The sequence below is a fragment of the Lytechinus pictus genome, chromosome 3 (assembly GCF_037042905.1).
Source record: "Lytechinus pictus isolate F3 Inbred chromosome 3, Lp3.0, whole genome shotgun sequence".
NCBI classification, from domain to species: domain Eukaryota; kingdom Metazoa; phylum Echinodermata; class Echinoidea; order Temnopleuroida; family Toxopneustidae; genus Lytechinus; species Lytechinus pictus.
In genome coordinates, this window is record NC_087247.1 from 19580773 (window position 1) to 19601382 (window position 20610).

Below are 20610 nucleotides of genomic sequence, written 5' to 3' on the forward strand. Positions count from 1 at the left end.
TCGAATAGACACGAAAAAGGCGCCAAAACTCCCATTCATACTTACTATGATTTGGCGGTTTTCGAGTACACTTTTCAAAATACATGTTATTTGTAACGATGCATGATAAATTATGTTGGATATTAAGGAGACGACAGTCTATTATAGGTTTTTTATGATTATCAAAATGATCGAGTACGTGTTTCATCTGCACATTTACTTCTTATTCACACATTCATTTATCTATTCGTTAGTTGTTGTTGTTTTTAATTCATATTGTTTAACTGTCATTTCGATTGATTCAAGAAACTTGACATGAATCCCAAATCTAAGGTGAAGCATTCAAGAGGCTTCAAAAAGTCGAAATGTCATGGAGTATACTCCGGATCAAATATGATACACCCCCAATATATTAGAAGGACAAGCGCAATAATCGGGGTAAGTCTATTTGCACTTAATGAGTGATGTGTCATGATGTCCGCCACCCCTACCAATAGAGAGGCGCCAATATTTTGGAGGAAACCAATAACCCGACTGCCATTCAAATAGGCCAAACAGGTGGCAGAGAGGTGCCATTGCAAATATGTTCAGTGTTGTCTGACAGGCCACTTTTATACCTTGCCACGTCTCACGTGATATATGCGCTATCGCTCCAGGTAAATACGAAAGCCGGAATAAAGATGAATATTTTATGGTTCGGAGTATTCTGCTCGTTATCGATTTGATGGCTATCAATAATTTATTATATGACCAATAATCTGCCATTAATGGGGCGATGAATGACTGCCATTCGGTGAAATGATCGCAATTCATCCTACTTGTCAACATACACACATCTCCTTTTTTGTGTATACACTTGAAAAATATCTTATTACCTATTTATTGATATACATGTAATGTAATTTATTTATAGTATGTACATGTACCCCTTCCAAAAAGAATAAGAAAAATCCACTTCCGATAACAAGCACCCGAAACTGACCTCAATCGCAGAACCTCTGTTCCATTTTCTTAGTACCTTATCATGTCAAACATGTTGAAAAAATACCATATTCAACATACATATTTAAACTCGTCTCAGCTTTAAAATTTAGTTATTACTATCTTTTAGGTTTGGGATAGCTCAATTTGCAAAAAAAAAAAAAAAAAAACACGAGACAAGTTTGTCACTTATTTGTAGTTTTAGCTAATCCATATCAAGAAAATGATATAATGTTACTTCTCAAAGACGCTGTTCTTGAGGCTTCTGATGTATCAAAGAACGATTTAAATTTTGCATATCGTTAATCTCACTCACAGTTCACGTACAAAAATGCACACAACCCAACGTCCATCCAATCAATGAACACCCATTTCATCATCGCGACAGTTCGGCTCCGGTACAGAAAAAAATTACCACTTTAATTGCTCATATCTCTGGGATTTAACTGTCCTATATCTTTCTCCATCCCCTTGCTACCCAGCCTAAAATAACCAGGAATCAATAACTAGTTCATGTTGTGTATCGACATGTATTTCCTCTAATTGAGATTATCTTGGGAGATGCATCATTTCTAATCAAGCGAGAGAGAGATAGTGAGAACAAGCACATACGGGTAGACCAATAATCTAATCATCTCTTTTCACCAGTAATTGTCCTTCGCGCCCCCTACACGTGCTTGAAATGTATTCCAACGCGGGAAATGGCAGGTAAACATTCCATGTGCATGTCGTCTGCACCTGTATACACATGAACCCTAAAAAAATACATGTCTTTTCTTCCAGATAATATTTCAAATAGCGACCCTTCAAATTTTGACAGAGTTGATGGATATTGAATTCGAAGTATGGAGGAATGTTAGAGATCGAGCTATCATACGTAAAGCTCCAATCAAATCAGGACAAAAAAAATCAAAAAAATCCCATGCTTCATCCCGAGATTCATTCAGCAATGGTTACTAAGATTGACCTTCCGTCTTTTCTTTTCTATAAAAACACGGTAAAAGATGAATGGCTAAAAATAGTAAACGCACTTCAATTTTGTATATCAATATTTGATGACTATTGTTATAAAAATAGAGCAATTAGCTATTTACACCATGGCCTTGGCATTATAGCAACACGATTAAAACATGTCAGTCATAGAAAGATGGATGTTTTATGAATAAAATGACTTCATAAGAGAACATAAAACGTCAAACATTTCTTTACATACGGATGTCAATACTGTCCTCTTTTTCCATGGATGTAATTCAAATCATCCGTGAAATAATTGCCATGTTACGGCAATCAACAAAACAAAAACCATAATGAGAAACCAAATAGGTCATTTATACGTGATGTGTAAAAAATAAATGGTTAATCATAAAATCTTCGGTTGAAAGGGAGCAGACATGACTTATGTTGATTTGCTAAAACAACAAATGATGTTATGTATTTTTTACGCATCGTTGTGTAAAGTTTACCCATGAATCATGCGTTTTGTCACCCAATTTTTTACTGAACCTTGCCTAGATTGTGTATACGCAGTGCATTTTATTTCATATCTATTTATCTACCATTACTCTTATCTATTAAACAATTGTTATAAAGAGTGTAACTTGTTCATTTACAGCAAATTGATGAATACAACACATCCCTATTTTTATATGAATATTTTTTAAGATTGCCATCGTTTCTTATACATTTAATCAAAATCATAATTGACAGATCGTTACCATTTCAAAATTTGTTTTCTTTGTTCTGTATTCCATACATTTCTTTAATTGGAGTACATAAATTGACCAAAATATTAGAAGTAGACATTTAAAAAACACCTTATTAATTCTAGAAATGTTTTCTACTTCCCTTTAGAATACAATAACATTTTTGAAGCTGCCTGTTCATCCATCTCGTCATTGTTTTTTGCTTCAAATCTGTCATTTTCCCAAGAGAGAGAGAACAAAAATAAAGGTTAGAAGCAGGTTTGAATGAACCGGAACAACTATCAAACGACTAACTTTTTCATTCATATCAAAGGACGTCAATGAAAACCCCCGAGGAATACCCGTTGGCGGATAATCGAGTTATAACAGCCAAAACATTTTTCGAATTCTTACGAGACACTTAAATGCAAGTACCATTTGAACAGCGAGTACTTGAGGAATTGAAAGAAGCCTGCTATATTGATTTGAATTTTCACGCCACCATACCCGATTGAAAAATCATACTGCTGTTTTCTCGACTTTCAAATAAAAGGAAGATCTTTGGCTTGTGACACGTAAGAACCACATAATATATTGTGATTGTCACGATTTCAGGGAAACATATTGTTGAAACAACGATGATTTATGACGCAATATAGTTCTTCTTCATCAATATATGTATATTGTGATAGGGGGATCAATGAACTCACGAGGTAAAATTCTATCCGAATAAATTGATCGTATAACTTTACAATCAAACTGACGTAGGAGGTTTTTACGTATACTTCGTTTTTGTTTTTATACAAGGTGTATATCTCTTTGTGTTCGGTTTACATGTTGAAAATGTATTACACCTACTACTTTTATATACTTATATTATACTTTTCTTTGTCTACTACTGACTGTTTATTCTTGATGAAAATTCATTGCTTAATGTCCTAATTGTAAAACTATATATATCTGTGAAAATATACACATTTCTGATATACTGTAATCACACAATCATCTAATCCAAATAAGTAAATGATAATAAATAGTAAGTAAAATTAATGTTCGTTAGAGAGATACCCAGACTCCAACAACGCAAATAAAAAAAACAAAATGAAAAGTGCTATATTTGTAACTTCATAATTCTTTTTACACTATTTGAAATTGATGATGTTCATTTATCACGTTATTAAGGCTCATTTCCAAAAGTATATCTTTGAAATTTACGCTTTATACCTTTCACACTTTCGATTCAAATTATGCGAGTGGGTTTTCCTAAATGTCCTTCAAAAATATGAAGGGCTTAAGGGCTGGATTTTTGAAAACATGGCGCGGACCGGTCGGTTGCATTATAGAGGCGATTTGGGTTTTTATTGTTCATCTTCAACGCTCATCTATCTTTCTTTGTTACTAGTGAAAGCTTCCCCATCTATCACAAAACGTCATAATTCCTGTATGACTGGATCATTCAATTCGCCTGAGGTCAGAATGGTGTGACAATAGAACAGTGTCGAAAATCTCGTAGGTACTTCAGAGCGGAGATTCATAACGCAAGCCATCGATATTTATGGAGGATCGTGTTCTGCCAAATAGAAAAAAAAATGGGATGAAGTGCAAGTGTGAATCTGGTGATAGAGAACTATGGATATTGATTTCAGCTAACCAATTGTATTAAGGGAAACATATCGCACACGATGATATCAATTGCTTCGCCCACTCCTATAGCTCACTATAACGTTATTTGCCTCAAGCTATGTAGATCATCTTTGTAAATCGGATATTTATCTTTATAACCTTCCGATTTGTGAATTGTTTCAATTTTCGTTGACTTATTCAAACTCATAATCATACCATGGATTACATAATACACAAAGCAGTGAATCTATTATGCATATTTAATAAACCTTCTCTGATCTGATGACTCCAATCTTCACCCCATGTCACCTCGGTATATGTCCTTTTCTGCACAACCTGTGTCTTCTTACAAATCCCTTGTCTCTGCATGCTATACTCTTTTTGTGGGTATATATATTTTATGAGTTCTTAATACTCGTCATGTCACGAGGTCAATGTACTATACTTACCATGCTTACTTCAATCACAGATACCAAACTGCAAATGTATATATCTGTATCAATATACTCGCTGTCATTAATAAGAAATACGATGTTTGATCATGGCTTTCAATGTTTAAGAATCAATTATCACCATTTCATTGGGGATTTATAAAGAGGGGTGCTGACAAAGCCCCTACCCCCCCCCCCCCAGAAAAAAATGAAGGTGATTTTGGTCAGAAAAAATGACAAGTGAAAAAAAAAGGTGTTCATTCCCAGATGACGGAGAATTGGGTCAAATATCCTTCAGTTTATTTTCCATACATTTACTAGTAACATACCAACCTAGTTCCATGGGTACGTGCTGACTATGGTGTACCTCCATGCGCAACACCTGCAGAATAAAAATGTCGGGGGTGCTTCAGCCCCAATTCCGAGGGCCATACATTTTAATGTAGTAAATTTATATCGTTTACCATTTTTTGGCCTATGATTTCCAACAGAAAGCAAAATAGATTTTGTTTAAACTATTCATGTTCATACTTTTTTCCTTGGCCTATGCCATACTCCTGAAAACTAATGCTACGTAATTCAAGAGATATTGGCAAATTCTACACGATCATTATGTCTTTATAAATATTTCAAATTTACTATTTTAGTGGCAGATTGATAATGCATCGCTCAATTATCAAAAGAAAAATGAATCAATTACATTCATTTTATTGTACATGTGTTTAGAATTTAACTAATTCGGTCTCATTTCTATTTCAGACCTACAAATATTTACGATCATCCACCTAATTTTTCTCATTATAGAGAAAGAACAAAATGTCATTATCTATGCTAAATCATATTTGCAGCATTCCGTCCTTATCACGATGTATTTCTGTTCATTTTGTTTGCTCTTGCAGGAATGCAGCTAAACTACTCTTACATAAAAACACAGAACCTTCGACGCCATTTCCAAGTGAAGACGATGAAGTCAGGAGAAAGCTTTCTGATATCCTAGACAAATTGCAATGGAATTTAAATCTTTGAAATTGGTAAGTAAACGATTCACAAACAAAGAAAGTTCATTACAAACATTTCGTTGGCCAAGTAAAATGGAAATATAACACTTTTGATTGCCAAAAATGATACATTAATTTATAAATACATACTCTATCAGAAAATGTAAAGACAATTTTTTGAGAATATTGGCCATATTGCCCTTTCACTTAGCGAAAGATGATTTAGTTATGAAAAAGAAATAAATGATAATGGGTACAGATGTTTGGCCCCAAAACATGTTCTTCTGGTGTTAAATAAGTCACACTCTTACAGTTTTACTTTATTTTTCATAACACACTGATCTACATAATGTGGTTGATATCTGCAAATTGACAATTTTATTCTTAATGTGAACATAAGTGAAACAAAATATATACAATCGACATGAGGATATGTCGGCATCTTGAAAGAATAATGTTATTTTCCATTCAAATAATCCACTTTATGCACTCGATGCTAAGTACATTTGGATTTTCAAAGGTTTTCATGTTTTTTAATTTACACTTCATTCATTGGAATATGTATTTTGACTTTATTATGCTTATTGCTGTCATAACAGATCTCTTAATATTCTTAGTCTATGAAAAAATAACACCAATCATACAAATAAGCACAACGAGAATCTCAGGTCTGTTTAGAATTAAAATCACATCAACTTGCAACAGATTATGCCATGATGGATATATCTGACACAAACACACCCACACTCACCTTCACACACACAAAGGAATGACTATTTTTTCCATCCACCTGTAGGTTTCATTATGCTTAGCATCTTTTGACGTGAGAATATTGTTAATGTTTGCCTATAGTAAACATTATTTTATGCCACAGTCCCACTGACACAACGGACTCGAGATCGACCAAAACCATTGCATCACATCCAATGACATACCATCAGTCGGTTTGGAGTCGGTTTCGTTCGTGTAACTGTAGCACTGCAGTTAAAATACCGTATACTGCATAATTCAAATCTCATTTCATTGAATGGTGTAAACGTGCTTAATCAATATTTTCATGAGAAAAAGAATTGATTTGAAAGTGAAGTCACTCGCAAATAAAATATTTCCTTCTTTAACGTAATGGAATGATTTTTATTTTCATTTTTAAACATGCAGTCATATAAGGTATAAAAAGCACGTGGGAAGAGCGTTATAGTTCGCACGAGTTAGAATTTATAATGCACGAATTACATTCATATAATCAGATTGTGTAATTCACGTAAAAGTCCGAAAACATATTTCCGTTCATGTGTACTAAATTAAGTACCTCCAATGCCAATATTCACAGCTAAAAAATGCCTTTCATCATTTAATATGAGGGCCGACCATTACTCTTAAAGGACAAGTCCACCCCAACAAAAAGTTGATTTGAATAAAAAGAGAAAAATCCAACAAACATAACACTGAAAATTTCATCAAAATCGGATGTAAAATAAGAAAGTTATGATATTTTAAAGTTTCGCTTAATTTCACAAAACAGTTATATGCACATCCTGATCGGTATGCAAATGAGGAGACTGATGACGTCATCCACTCACTATTTCTTTTGTATTTTATTATGTGAAATATGAAATATTCTAATTTTCTCCTCATTGACAAGTGAAACAACTATCAATTCCGCCCTGAACATGTGGGACTAACATTGTTTAATACTATATGGCTCAGTCAAGTTGGTCCTTATTGTCGAATTCGTAAAAAATGAAATATTGTATAATTCAAACAGTAAAAACCAAAAGAAATAGTAAGTGATGGTCATCATCGACTGTCTCATTTGCATGCAACTGAGTTGTGCATATCACTGTTTTGTGAAAAATAAGTGGAACTTACAAATGTCATAACTTTCTTATTTTACATCCGATTTTGATGAAATTTTCAGCGTTATGCTAGTTTGATTTTTCTCTATTTATTCAAATCAACATTATTTTGGGGTGGACTTGACCTTTAAAACAAAAACAAATAAAGTTAAAATAATCACAGATTAAGGGAAAACATGATGTATGATGAAATATCATACAATGTTATTATCAGAATTGAATTTGGTCTTAATGCGACTAAAAAATGATATAGAAATGAATGGAATAATTGCAATTAGCTGACCCATTATTATCTGGCCATTTTAAAACTCTTTTTGATCAGCTTTAACCATCTTTAATTTTCACTGTTTCGTTTAAGAGCAAATGATGCATGTTGACTGGATATAGCAGCTAAAAAAGGGAAAATCTGGTTACTATATTAAGGTGAAGAGGAGAAATTACGATTGCCTGCCATGTATATATTAAATTAACTTAATAACATTTTATTGTATTTTCCGAGTCAAAATTCTAGTAACATGATTTGACTTTATATTGCTAGGTATCTGAAGCATGTCAATATCAAACATGTTAAAAATAGAGCGAGTAAAACTTATATTCCCTGGTCGTTTAATTTGCAATTGGGTGTCCTATTCTCGCCATAATCCTTTTAGTTTGATTTAAGAGTGTTTATTTCATAAATCACAGTGATATCCCGCCCCCGTTCGTGTTGTGTTTGATCCTTAATAATCGAAGAGTTGTGTTATCGAGATATGGCCTTAGAAGAGTAAAAGCCTTTAGGAAGCATATATTAATCAATAAGAGATGATTAAGGATAGATGACAAAATTACAAGGATGGAAAGAATGCAGATTCTTGTACATTATTACATTATGTACATTACAAATGTGTCCTTATGTCTTCAAATTACACAAACCCTCACAAAAACTATTCTATAAGCGTTTCAAACATGTCCTACTCTATCAGTTTATAAAAAAAGCATCGTGTGACAAAACGCAATATAGAGGCAAAGAAATCAATCGTCGAAATCACTAAAACGCTCCGCTGTTAAACCATGTTATCCAATACTTATTGTAGTGATCTATGAATTCTACCTGTCATCACATTTATGAAATGGGTCATTTGGGCTCCCCTCACACACACAAACACACCCTCATACAGCCCACACACTCACCAAAATTAGTATCGTATTGAAACCTTCGATGCCGCATGTCCTCGCATTGTATAGTAAAAATAAAAGCATTGGTGTGTGTGTGCTCTATACAAACTCGTCAAAAAAAAAAATCCTTTTTTTAATTTAAAGGGGTACTCCAGGCTGAAAATAATATAATGTGAACAAATAAAGTAAAATCAGACAAACAAAACACACACCCACTGAAAACTTCATAAAATTCGGACTAGGAATACCAAGGTTAGGACATTCTAAAATTTTGCATTTTTCGGTAAAACAGTTCTATACATAGATACATGTCTTCATGAATATATAAAGAGCAAGCTGACGATGTCACATCCCCATTATTTTATTCTTTTGTATTATATAATATGAAACTATATTTATTCAAATTTTCTCCACCTAGATTAAAAAAGGATTCACAACTGATTTAATGTATACGACATTCATGGCTGCAAAAAGGCAGACATGTCATGCACAATGATTTCACATTACCTAAAAGAAAAGTGAAAGTGGGGGATACGACGTGATCAATCCAAGAAAGGAATATTCATGACGACGTGCATATCACTGTTGGAACAAAATATTACTAATCTTTAGAATTCAAGAAATTTGTTATTAAACAGATTTTGATGAAATTTTCACCGTTTACTTTAATGAAATTCACTAGGTTTATTTAGGTATAATTATTTTCAGCCCGGATTACCGCCTTTAAACACTGGGAGGGAAGGGGAGGGGGCGCATTGGCAAATTTCTTTCCTATGACTGGTGAATAACAATTATCATCAACACAAACACAAATTAGTATAAAGAGAAAATACCTTCATTTAAACCTCCCTTTTACGAGGATTGATTTTCCTTGATGTTTTTACGTCATGTAATTTCATAATCATAATTTCTACACTTGCTTATTGAAATGTATTTTTTTTCATAAACATTTAAATTGAGCATGAGATCATCGGGGTTCAACGTGGGTAAAAATAGTAATCATGCTTATGATAATAATGACGACGATCGAATAATAGAACACCCTTTTCTTTCATGTGTTTGGTAAAACGTATAATTATACGTGCATATTCTGACGAGTTAGTAATGACCTACGCTGTAAAAAATATTTGATAAATTTTTACCACCACGAGGGTAATTATGTGTCCAACCAATTAGGGGCAGTATATACCCAATTCGGGAAGCATATAGACCAGTAAGATTACAAAAAATAAGCAGAAATTACTTTAGAATGGGCACAATTTTCATCACACTGGATAAATAAAAATGCCCAATGTTGGTTGGACACATAATCAACCTCGTGGAGCACTTTTACCCAATATATTTTAGAGTGTATATGGCGTCCTACAAGGCTCAATATTGGCCCAATCTTGTTCCTCTTATGCAAACATGGCTTCTCCAATGTATTTTATTATTACAACTTTTAATTAGCATGCACTGCAGGTAATACTGTTATTCCGCATGAAAATACTTGGGAATAACATTTTTATCCAAGTGAAAATAAGAAATTCGCTAAAACTTGGTATTCAAGAAAAAGGATGGCACTAAATACGAGTCCTTTCTGAATAAAATAAATCTTCCTCATTAACGGTGAATAAAACCAAAAAACAAAAAAACAAAAACAAATTATGATGATACTGGTAATAATATCACACTGACTCAAGATGTTTTGTGTATGCCTCGATTATCCAGATTTGATCTCTGTGTATAGAGAATCAAGATCCAGTGACACTGTGGTAGGCGAATATGGAAAGGACACCATATTCATAACTAATCATGCTTTCTACACCCCGGGGGCTTGCTCAATTTAAAAAACGATTAGAGGTTCTTCCAATACAACTATACATCTCAATATCCTCAGCGATCTATCCGCCAATTTACCCTTAAGTCCATGCCCAATCAGGCATCTTTCTCCTATACATCATTTCAATCGATGAGATTTGTTCGCCACTAGCTAATCAAAACAAACACACCTCGCGGGTATAAAGGAATACACTTTTTTACTACATATATATAAGCGCGGTAAGGAGTTAGCTTGGTTATCTTTATTTCATCATTCTCCCATAATTCTCTCTTTGCTCGGCATTTTAAGATATCGTAAAGTGCTCCATTTCTGACTTTGTGTGATCGAAAATAATTGTTGGGTACACATACTTCAATAAAATGTTACGAATGTATTGTCCTTACATGAAAACAACAGTTAGTTCAAACTGTGTTGGAATTAGGTAAGATGAATTGATAAGGATACAATAAGAATTTATAGGTGCGTTTTGGGGTTAAACCTGTAGTATTACATTTGCTTTCATCAAGCGAAAAAGTGCGTTTGCACTTATTTGACAAAATCTCAATAAAGCAATTTCGTGTCGCTAAAGAGATTTTCAAATTTGGAAACAAATTTTTGAATTTCAGAAAGGCAATCGTGATGGAGACAAATATAGGCATTTCCAATTTGCGTCAGATATAATAATGTGATGAGATGAAAGATACAATGAATGCTGGTTTTCTTTTTGGAGAAACAAATAGTCATCAGACAACATGCATTTCTATATAGAATTCGCTGAGTTTTAAATTATCTACACTGTTGCACATATTTTAACCTGTTATGCCTAAGCGGATCATATTTACGTTTGTACTTTTCGGGAAAGAATATGAACTTTGCAGGGCGACGCGTGGCAATGATTGATATAGATTCCTTTATTTCTAACACTTCCTAGAATCACTTTCTCAGATTGATGGTAAAAATATTTTGATCGCACAGCATTTAAACCCCAAGGCATTCATATTCATGACGTTTATCAGAATCGCTTAGTTATACGCCATGATTGATTTGCTGGTGAATTAACCTTTGCAGCAAAAGTACATTTAGGAAAAATATACACCATGAGGATTTGATGGTTGTGAGATTAAGTCGTACTATGGACGAATCCACGTTCTACTGATGCTATCGATGAAATACCATGCGGGTGTGATTCAGAATGGGTGTTGTCCGGGGCCATGGAGTTTGTGTGATGTTGTCCTGCCGACACGGCACCCCGGTGTGGATTTCAACAATCGAAGCGAGTTCGATGATTCCCCGCCCCAGAGGGGAAGAAAAGATATACACATCGTGGAGATATCACAAGACGATTGTGCGAAAAGATAGGTAAACAATACTCCTAGCTTTCAGAGTTTGGATCAAACAGATAGGACAGGCTCGGCAATGCTGTCTAAACAAAATATGACCCGTTGACCGAACGTAAAAGTTTTTCATACTCTTCTATCCAATACTCAGCCAATCTGAAGGATATTTTCATGAAATACCTATCAGGTGTACACAAGCCTGAAGAAGATACAGGCATCTAAGGGTGTTTTTAAAGGACAAGGGCATTTTACACTATATGATCTGACAATTTACGCAGAGGGAGCGAGCCTTTAATGCCCAACAAGGAGGTAGGGTTAACATGGTTAAGTTGAACTGACATATTCATTATTATCTAAAATCAAGTTAACATGTTTCTGCGATTCCATAAGCTTTGTCCAGGAAATACCAGGTTTCAGTATAATAATGTAAGGTAATTTTATTTTACTGAAATGCTCAGTGTTTTTTCAAGGGGATTCGGTTTCTGAATTCAGTTGGTTCAGTTATTTTGAATTATGTAAAAATCAAATATGATTGAAAGTTATTACTTTTGTTGTTCCATTTTGATTCATATGAATTACATACAAGAAACATAAAAACCACCCGTCCACTCTTTGAAATAAAACCAAGCATTTTAAAATGTACAATCGTGCTTAACGGATTGAGTCCAGTCAAACTCTCGACTTATACAGGTTGCTTCAGAGCAATTCCTTAAGTCAAAGGCGGTTAAGCAAAGAGGAATCTAACATGTCTTACCTCAACTGAACGTCACTTGAACTTGAATCATTGCCGCCCCTTAACAATTAATATGAAGGTATGAGAAGACAAGGAATAAACTCGATTAATCCCTCGTTCATATCTCATATATCCTGAAACAAATAGACAGTGCAATATGGTATGAGGAGGAGTAGATAGGTGATACCCAAAGCAGGCGAAACGTTATCAGGTACCCCTGTCATGTCGCTCCTTTCCGCCATACATGCCAAACTTCTGTTGACACCGCCTAAGTGTAATGTATCACCCACAAACCTAAGGATGTTAGCTTTTCTCGCCTACGTGCTTACCATTTTTTCGCTCCGTTTTTCCTGCTTTTCCATTTACAATAATCATGAAATGATATGAACTGTAATTATTATTATGGAGGAGGATATACTAAAGTGTCAAACTTCCCTTTGTTTATCGAAGCATCGAATAAAGGGGTAGATGTTTCTTTGAAGTGTTAAATATCTTTTTGTCAAGGTCTCTGACTTATACTTTATACAGTTGTCATAGATATTACGACTTAACAAGGAAAGACAAAATAATACACATATTCCCTATCCCTCTACAAACACACTCTCTCACGAAGTTACGATTCTAACTCACAAAATAAGTACAAACAAAAGAAACAGATCTTATCACGTTATTTAACAAATAAAATTCTGATGTGAATTCCCAAAATACAAGTAACTGTTTCAAAAAGTACCATTACCCAACAAATACTTCAATTTATGTAATGCCAATTTAAAGAACTCCCATTAAAAAGTTATCTGTTTCTAAAGAAGCTAATACGACGTAACACATTGTTGAATGAAAAAGGGGTGATTCTTTTCCATGCTAGGCCATACTAGGGCACTGTGTTATGTAATATTAATGTGACTTTTAAAAGCACAGAAAAATGGTCGCCAAATCCATTATAAATGTATAAGAGTGTTAAAAGTAAATCACATCAACTAATTACTGAACGTTCATATCTACAAGTGATTTGTTTGATCTCTTTGTCGATATCAAAAAGAATATAGAATATATCACTCATCAAAAAGAATACTGTTGAATATACAGTGTGTATAAAAAAGTTTAAACTTAGTAAAAATCCTGTAAAATTATACACTTGTAATATCCTGAAGATTTTTCCACATTTTAACATTAGTACAGATCCATTTAAGCAAATGACGAAATAACTGTCGACAAATATTTCCGCTTGATTGAGCACCACTTACTTCTAAAAAGTTAGTGAAAATGATTTGCGCAGAACTTTGAAATAGTTATGCGAATAAAAGTAGACCTTAATCATGAAGAACACGTGGAATTTAGCTAGTAAAATAGATTTGAAGATATCTTTTACCTTTTTAAACTTGTTTCCTTGCCCAAAACACTTCGAAGAGTGAATTGCACCCCATCCCGCTCCCCCACACACCGAGGCCATCGTGACGATATTTGCTTTACACTGAGCTGTGATTTACACGAAAGGGCTTAGGCTTGATTTTCATTTTGTTAATCATTGTCAAGCTTGAGAAAAGTGTGGATAAATAAGTATTAAATGAGAAATGAAATGTAAACCCACTTTAAATGATAAAAACTTAGTGAAAAAATGCTGGAGATGTCTGATATAAACTTTTGTTCAGATTCAGTTATGTCCTCAGATCCAGCTGGCACTAAAAGGGTAAAGGTTGTGCTTACTAAGTGTTGAAATTTCAATTTGGGTGGCAAAATTGTTACATAATGCTTGAAATGCTTTATTTTAATTGACTAAAAGTGCAAGGGAAATGTATGAGAAATGTTTCGCAGGGTAAGTTTGATTTCGCCCTTTACCCTTGACACAGCGTGAAAACGAGCATTTCTGCGCAAACAGATTTCGGCGAGCTTTACAAAAATGGACAGTGCTCACTCAAGTGTAACATTCTGTCATAACTTTTACTTTCATTGGATAGACGAGACCCAAACCCAAGATTATATGTGAAAAAATTACCCACATGTTATATATTTTTTAATTCCAGGGCTTTTTCAAAGTGCAAACTTTTTTTTAAAACGCACTGTATATTTTAAAAGGTTGGTGAGTATGACTGTGTCCGTCCGATAATGGTCAATAAGTCAATATCAACCACAATTCTGGTATATTCTAACCAATTAATATTGATTGATTTTGACCTTTTTTGTCGGTTGGACATAATTATTTACCTACGCACCGACCAACCATTCTTTAATAGTTTCACCTTTCTCCCATTGGCATTGTTAAGTCGAATGATCAACGATAATGTACCAGATTTCCCACTTTCTGTTCTATTTTTCTTTTCATGCAGGGCTATGTTTTCCGGAGGATTAAGTTTACCTTTTTTAGACCACCGTAATAATACACCTCGCTGAAAATCAAGCAAGAACAACATCAGCACAGTCTAAGTCATACCCAACCAACACATTGGACAAAACATCTACGGCAGATCAATGCACCTATGAAGTGAATAGAAGATTCATCTATATCATCTTTAGAGATCTGTCGAGCCAAAGAGCGAGTCCTCAGAATAGCTTTAATCTTCTCCTTCAACAGTCTAAATTGGACATCGTAATCAGCTTATAACGACTCACAATTATTTACCTAAACTACACGGTCGCTATTTATTCGCAAACATTGCAAGTACCCTCATACATTTTCGACCATAACTTGTTTTTAATCGATTCGACCGAATCCTTCATATTGGCCGACGTCCCACGAAATAGAGGAAACCAAGTGCGAGTCGTATTACGCGAAGATGTCAGATTGTGATCACTGATCTCTTCTCTTCTGTCTATTAAACAACCGTCATGACAGGAAGCCAACAATTTTAGCATCCTGAAAAGAGCAAAATGGTACGACTGACGATCATTACGCCGCCCGTTGTTTAGATATGATTTGATCATTCTTCATGGCATGGTGACATGTAGTTAATACATTTCAAAATATCTAATTTCCATTTTCCATTTCCTTTTTTCCCCAGTTGTGAAATTATCATTTTAGAGTGATGTAGCAGCATGTATCTAGCAAAGGAATTGCAGTTCATTAAATGATCAGTCTTCACTTTTATCACTACTTGTATTTATAGCGTCAATAATAGATTGTAACTAAAATCAATTACTTTGTCACCAAGAATCAATTACTGCACCCTTTACAACGCACCCACATGAATGCTATGTAGGAAATGATTATATTATAGGAGTCAGAACTTGGTGCTTGTGGAGAGGTATCGACACAATGTTAATTTGTGAGAGAAAAGGATCTTGCATCCTACATAAAAGTAAATAATAAAATACTAGTATTCCTCAATAAACAAATTTCATTACTTTTATTAATAGCAACACTACTAGTAGTAAACTTAATACTACTGCACTACTACTACTACTACTACTACTGCTGCTGCTACTACTACTACTACTACTACTACTACTACTACTACTACTACTACTACTACTATTACCCTTGTGCGACTTTAAATGTGCAACTATTACTACTACTTCTACGACGATGACGATTACTACACTACACTACGACTGCAATTACTTTTACTACTACTACTACTACTATTACCCTTGTGCGACTTTAAATGTGCAACTATTACTACTACTTCTACGACGATGACGATTACTACACTACACTACGACTGCAATTACTTTTACTACTACTACTACTACTATTATTATTACTGCTACTAATACTACTGCTAAACCATCACCAAAATTTCTACTTCTCCTACTACAACTGCTATACTACCGGACTCAAAGCAACGTATCGTAACAATTTTTACCAATATTGGGTTAAGAAGGTATAACTACATGTTTTGGGAGTAAAATTTGAAATATTTCAAATGTATAAAATACATACCTCGTGGACTACTACATTACTCTTTTTCTTCCTCCGTCCTCTTTTTTTTTCTTATTCCCTTCTTATTGTTGCTAGTTTTGTTCTTCCTTTAGCTATTTCTTCTTTAATTACTCCTTACTATCTATCACCACACACGTCTGATAAATTTATGGTATATTCAAGGCATGTCCTCTTTCTCTTGTGATGACTACGATGACAATGCTGATAATGGATATTCACATGATTCTGTATCACATCAAAAGTTTGTAAAACTCACTAATAACTCACAATGTTGGATAAATCCAAACAAAGATAACATGAACATTTATAAGAAACATACATGAATGCATGTTATCACAATAATACAAGGAGAAAGATAATGACATGGATGGTGGCGAATAGTAATAATAGTATTTAATGATGAGTAATGTTTTTTTTTTACCTTCATTTAGCTATAAATCCGTATGCGACTCGTAATCCCGTAACCACGCGACTACTTCCCAACAACAACAACAACAACAATAATAACAGTAATAACAGTCAAACTTTGATAATACATGCTCAGTTCACGATACATGTAGGCTATCCCAAAGGATCTGACAGGTATATATATGATTATGTCTAAACAATCTGATGCGATAACATTCCAAATAATAGCCCCATTGACCCTGTTCTGTTGTTACGGTATAAAATATATTTCAATAAAAATAAATACTTGAAAATGCGCTTTACATGCATTTTCATGTGCTTCCAGGAAGTTACTATAGAATACACCACGCTAGCAGTTGATCGTGCATAACTTATAAGAAAATGTTATATTAAAAGTAATTATTTATGGCAACATGTGGTCATTTGAAAATATACGTATTCAGACTGTACCCGACCCTTCTTGTATAATTCTTATATAATGCCAATTTCAATATTCTAAAGAAAGGGTATACATACACGAAGCATCCGTTTATTGTCACCCCTGATTTTCAAGCTAAGAACAATGCAACACTATGTTTTACTTTTAATGTGAACTACTAAACCGGACATCAAGTGTGATTGATTTCTTCTTCGCAATTTCCTCAATTTATAGCGACAATGTGTAATGTGATAATCAAACATAATTATCAAGAATGTAAAGGTATGCAAGTACATTTTTAAGTACAAAGGTTGGTAATGATTTGCAAAGGAAGAAAATGTTATGCAATGTCTAGAAAGCCCATTTTTTCCAAAAAAAAATCTATACTTGCACTTTTGAATGTAAATAGGGGAAATGTATCTATTTCTTATTTTTGCTCATGTAAGTATCGATCATGTTTAAAATGAAACAATTGTTTGTAAATCTTGTACAAAATGTTGGAGATGAAAGCCAGACGATGTGCTTTAATTATATTGTAATTTATTTGATTGTATGATTATCTTGATAAATGAAAAGTGACTTACCGCTGCGCTAGAGTATATAGATGTCGTTGCAAATTAATGAGGCTTCTGAATTCAATTATGCTGTCCTTAATTTTGTTTCCCTTTCATGTCATTTTTGATAAGGTAAGTTTGAAATGTCGGTAAGAAGTAAAAAAAAAATCATAGAAAAGAGTGCTCACTCATTGCATCGATGTGATCCAATAATACTTGAGTCAACCTAAATTGGGAATTAAGTTATTCATATACATACAGATACATGTAGAACTGCTCTAGTATAAAAAACTCAAGAGAAAAATTATTGAAATGTTCGTATGACAATGTATGATAAACCTAAGCATGCACGGACAACAACAATATTGTATAAAAACTTAATGTTTAGAGTGCACGAAACCAAGCAAACGTCTCATTAATGTTTAACTGATATTTAGAGCACTTAACCATCACTACTTCTCATTTACTAACCCCAATATTGTTGAAAATGACCAGAATTTTTGAGAAGCTAAAAAATTATGAATTTTGGTAAAATTCAAGCATTATTTTCACGTTGTCCCGATGATCTTGGAAACTATTGCCTTGCACAAAAGTCGTGACAAGGATAATTAGGAGACAGTCAAATTTGACGAAATTAATTTTGAAGGACAACTAGTATCATGGGATACAGACTTTTGTTATATGGGTTAGTGTGTCACTCTACCGCCTTGAATAGTGAATCTTTCCATTTAGTGGTTAAATGGTCAACTGAAAGCCGGGTTAATTCAATAATTATCTTTCCAACGAATCTGGATCATCAGTCTCCTTTTCTTTCTTTCGCGTAGGGGGTTGTCTTATTTGGAAAGTAGAACGGTAAATTGTCACTACTAGCTTTGTAATTCTAACCCAACTGACCGAAAAGAGTGAATTAATTGACAGATACCCTGTCGAATGTTTTTTAATAGATAGACTCTATTGCACTCAGTTGACCATTGTCAATTGTGATAGTTTTGTTTTTCCCCGAGATCTTTTATTATTTTGTATGAGTATACTCAAAGATGAACGTTAACTAAAAAAAAAACTATAGCAAGGTTAGAGTCGAGGCCGCAAATTCCGAGTTACGAGGGCTCTAGAGAATGCCTTCTCCCATAGACTTTGTACACGTGACTCGGTCCAAGGCCGGTAAAATGTGGCCCCAAAGACCGGCCTCAACTCCATCCTTGTTAAATAGATCGTAACAGAAAGGATTACTTCCTACACGTTAATTTCACTAATTTGATCAAATGTCTTATCTTCCAAGATAGATGAGTACATAGTAAGAGTAAGAGTAAAATTAAATACGAAGTTATTGATGCATGGATGAAGAAAAAAAACACTTTGTTTTCTTCGTTGAGGATTCTTCAATTTCTATAGATTTTAGGTGTTAGAACGATGGGTATTTTGTTTTGCGATTTTATCGTTTTATTTTTTGGTGGAAACGAAATGTAAAGTCTTTAAATTCCTATCACCCTCTCTGCTTGTATACGTTTTGGGTTGATAGACTTGATTTGTGTTTTGTTCTTAAAAAGAATTGAATCGGAATAAATCAATGCAAGTGTTTTGTCTCAACATCATTTGGTTAGTTTCGTTTTCATTGTCCTTTCCAGAGTCAAACTCATAACATGTATCATTTTTAACAGCATGTATTACATGAGAGCGAAAACTAATAACGAAACCAGACTTTAAAATAAACATATACGGAGAACCGCTAAAGCATCCATCACAGTTTAACTTTTAAAAGCGTCATCATTGATGGAAGAGACGTTCTCCTTGAAACGATTGCCTACTTGGCAGTATGAATGAACGAAAAATTATACAAAAATGTTTAATGTAATACATTATAAGTGCAAGACGAAAGCTCATGCATAGAAAGTGTCATCTACTTGTCGACTTATAAAAAGTAATACTTTTTCCTGACTAACAAGATTCGTCATCTCGCTAAATGTAGTTGTTAAAAGTTATGTCGCCATGTCAACATATAAGTCTTATACATTTTATAAGATGACTTGGCAATAAATCTTATTTCGTCGTATCGACATGTAACATTTTAGCAAGATAACGGATCTTGCCTTGTCGACATAATAAGGCTATTAAGTCGACATGCCAAGATAAGATAACCCGTCATCTCGTCAAGTAGATTGCACTTCAAAACCTTTATTTTACAGTAGATTTCATGTTGATCTACAATAATTGAGGTTGCTTTGCAAAAGTTTCTAGCAATTTGAATCGATTCCTGCCATTTCTTATCACAGGATGTAGTATTTACATTTCTGACGCATGTTTATCGTTAATTATTGATAGTCATTTTCACAAGGGTGCAACAAAATTTATATGATGAATGATGATGACAATTAGGAGTGATCAGATGAATCGCTAAGGTAATGATTGTTCAGTTGCATTCCACATTAGATTGCCCTTGGACCTATGTAGGCCCCATGAGGAGTAAAACCGATCTCACCTCACCACACTAATAAAACCCAAGCAGACGATATTAGAATGGAAAACCTTAAACATAATTGTGTTCTATATGGGTAATGTCAAAAGCCTTCTAATTTGAGACAGAGTCGTTAATGTTAACCTCTTCTCTTTGGTTAAAAATAGTACTCATGCATCATTTTGTGCTAATTTAACTGTAGATCAAAGTAATCGTCATATTTAGTCAAAAGGAATATGAGCGAGAAGTTGAATAATGAGATGATGTTTACTCAATAAAGAACGATTCACAAATACCTGATGTCATTCGAAAACAAATGTCTTTC

General features: G+C 33.9%; 1 long non-coding RNA gene across 1 annotated transcript; it reads left to right on the forward strand.

The window, feature by feature from the left end:
* Positions 1-5592: 5592 nt before the first annotated feature.
* Positions 5593-19420, forward strand: LOC135153545 (uncharacterized). The gene is made up of 2 exons (XR_010292968.1): positions 5593-5727; positions 14901-19420. It is a non-coding gene; the product is annotated as an uncharacterized LOC135153545 (long non-coding RNA).
* The last annotated feature ends 1190 nt before the right edge of the window (positions 19421-20610 follow it).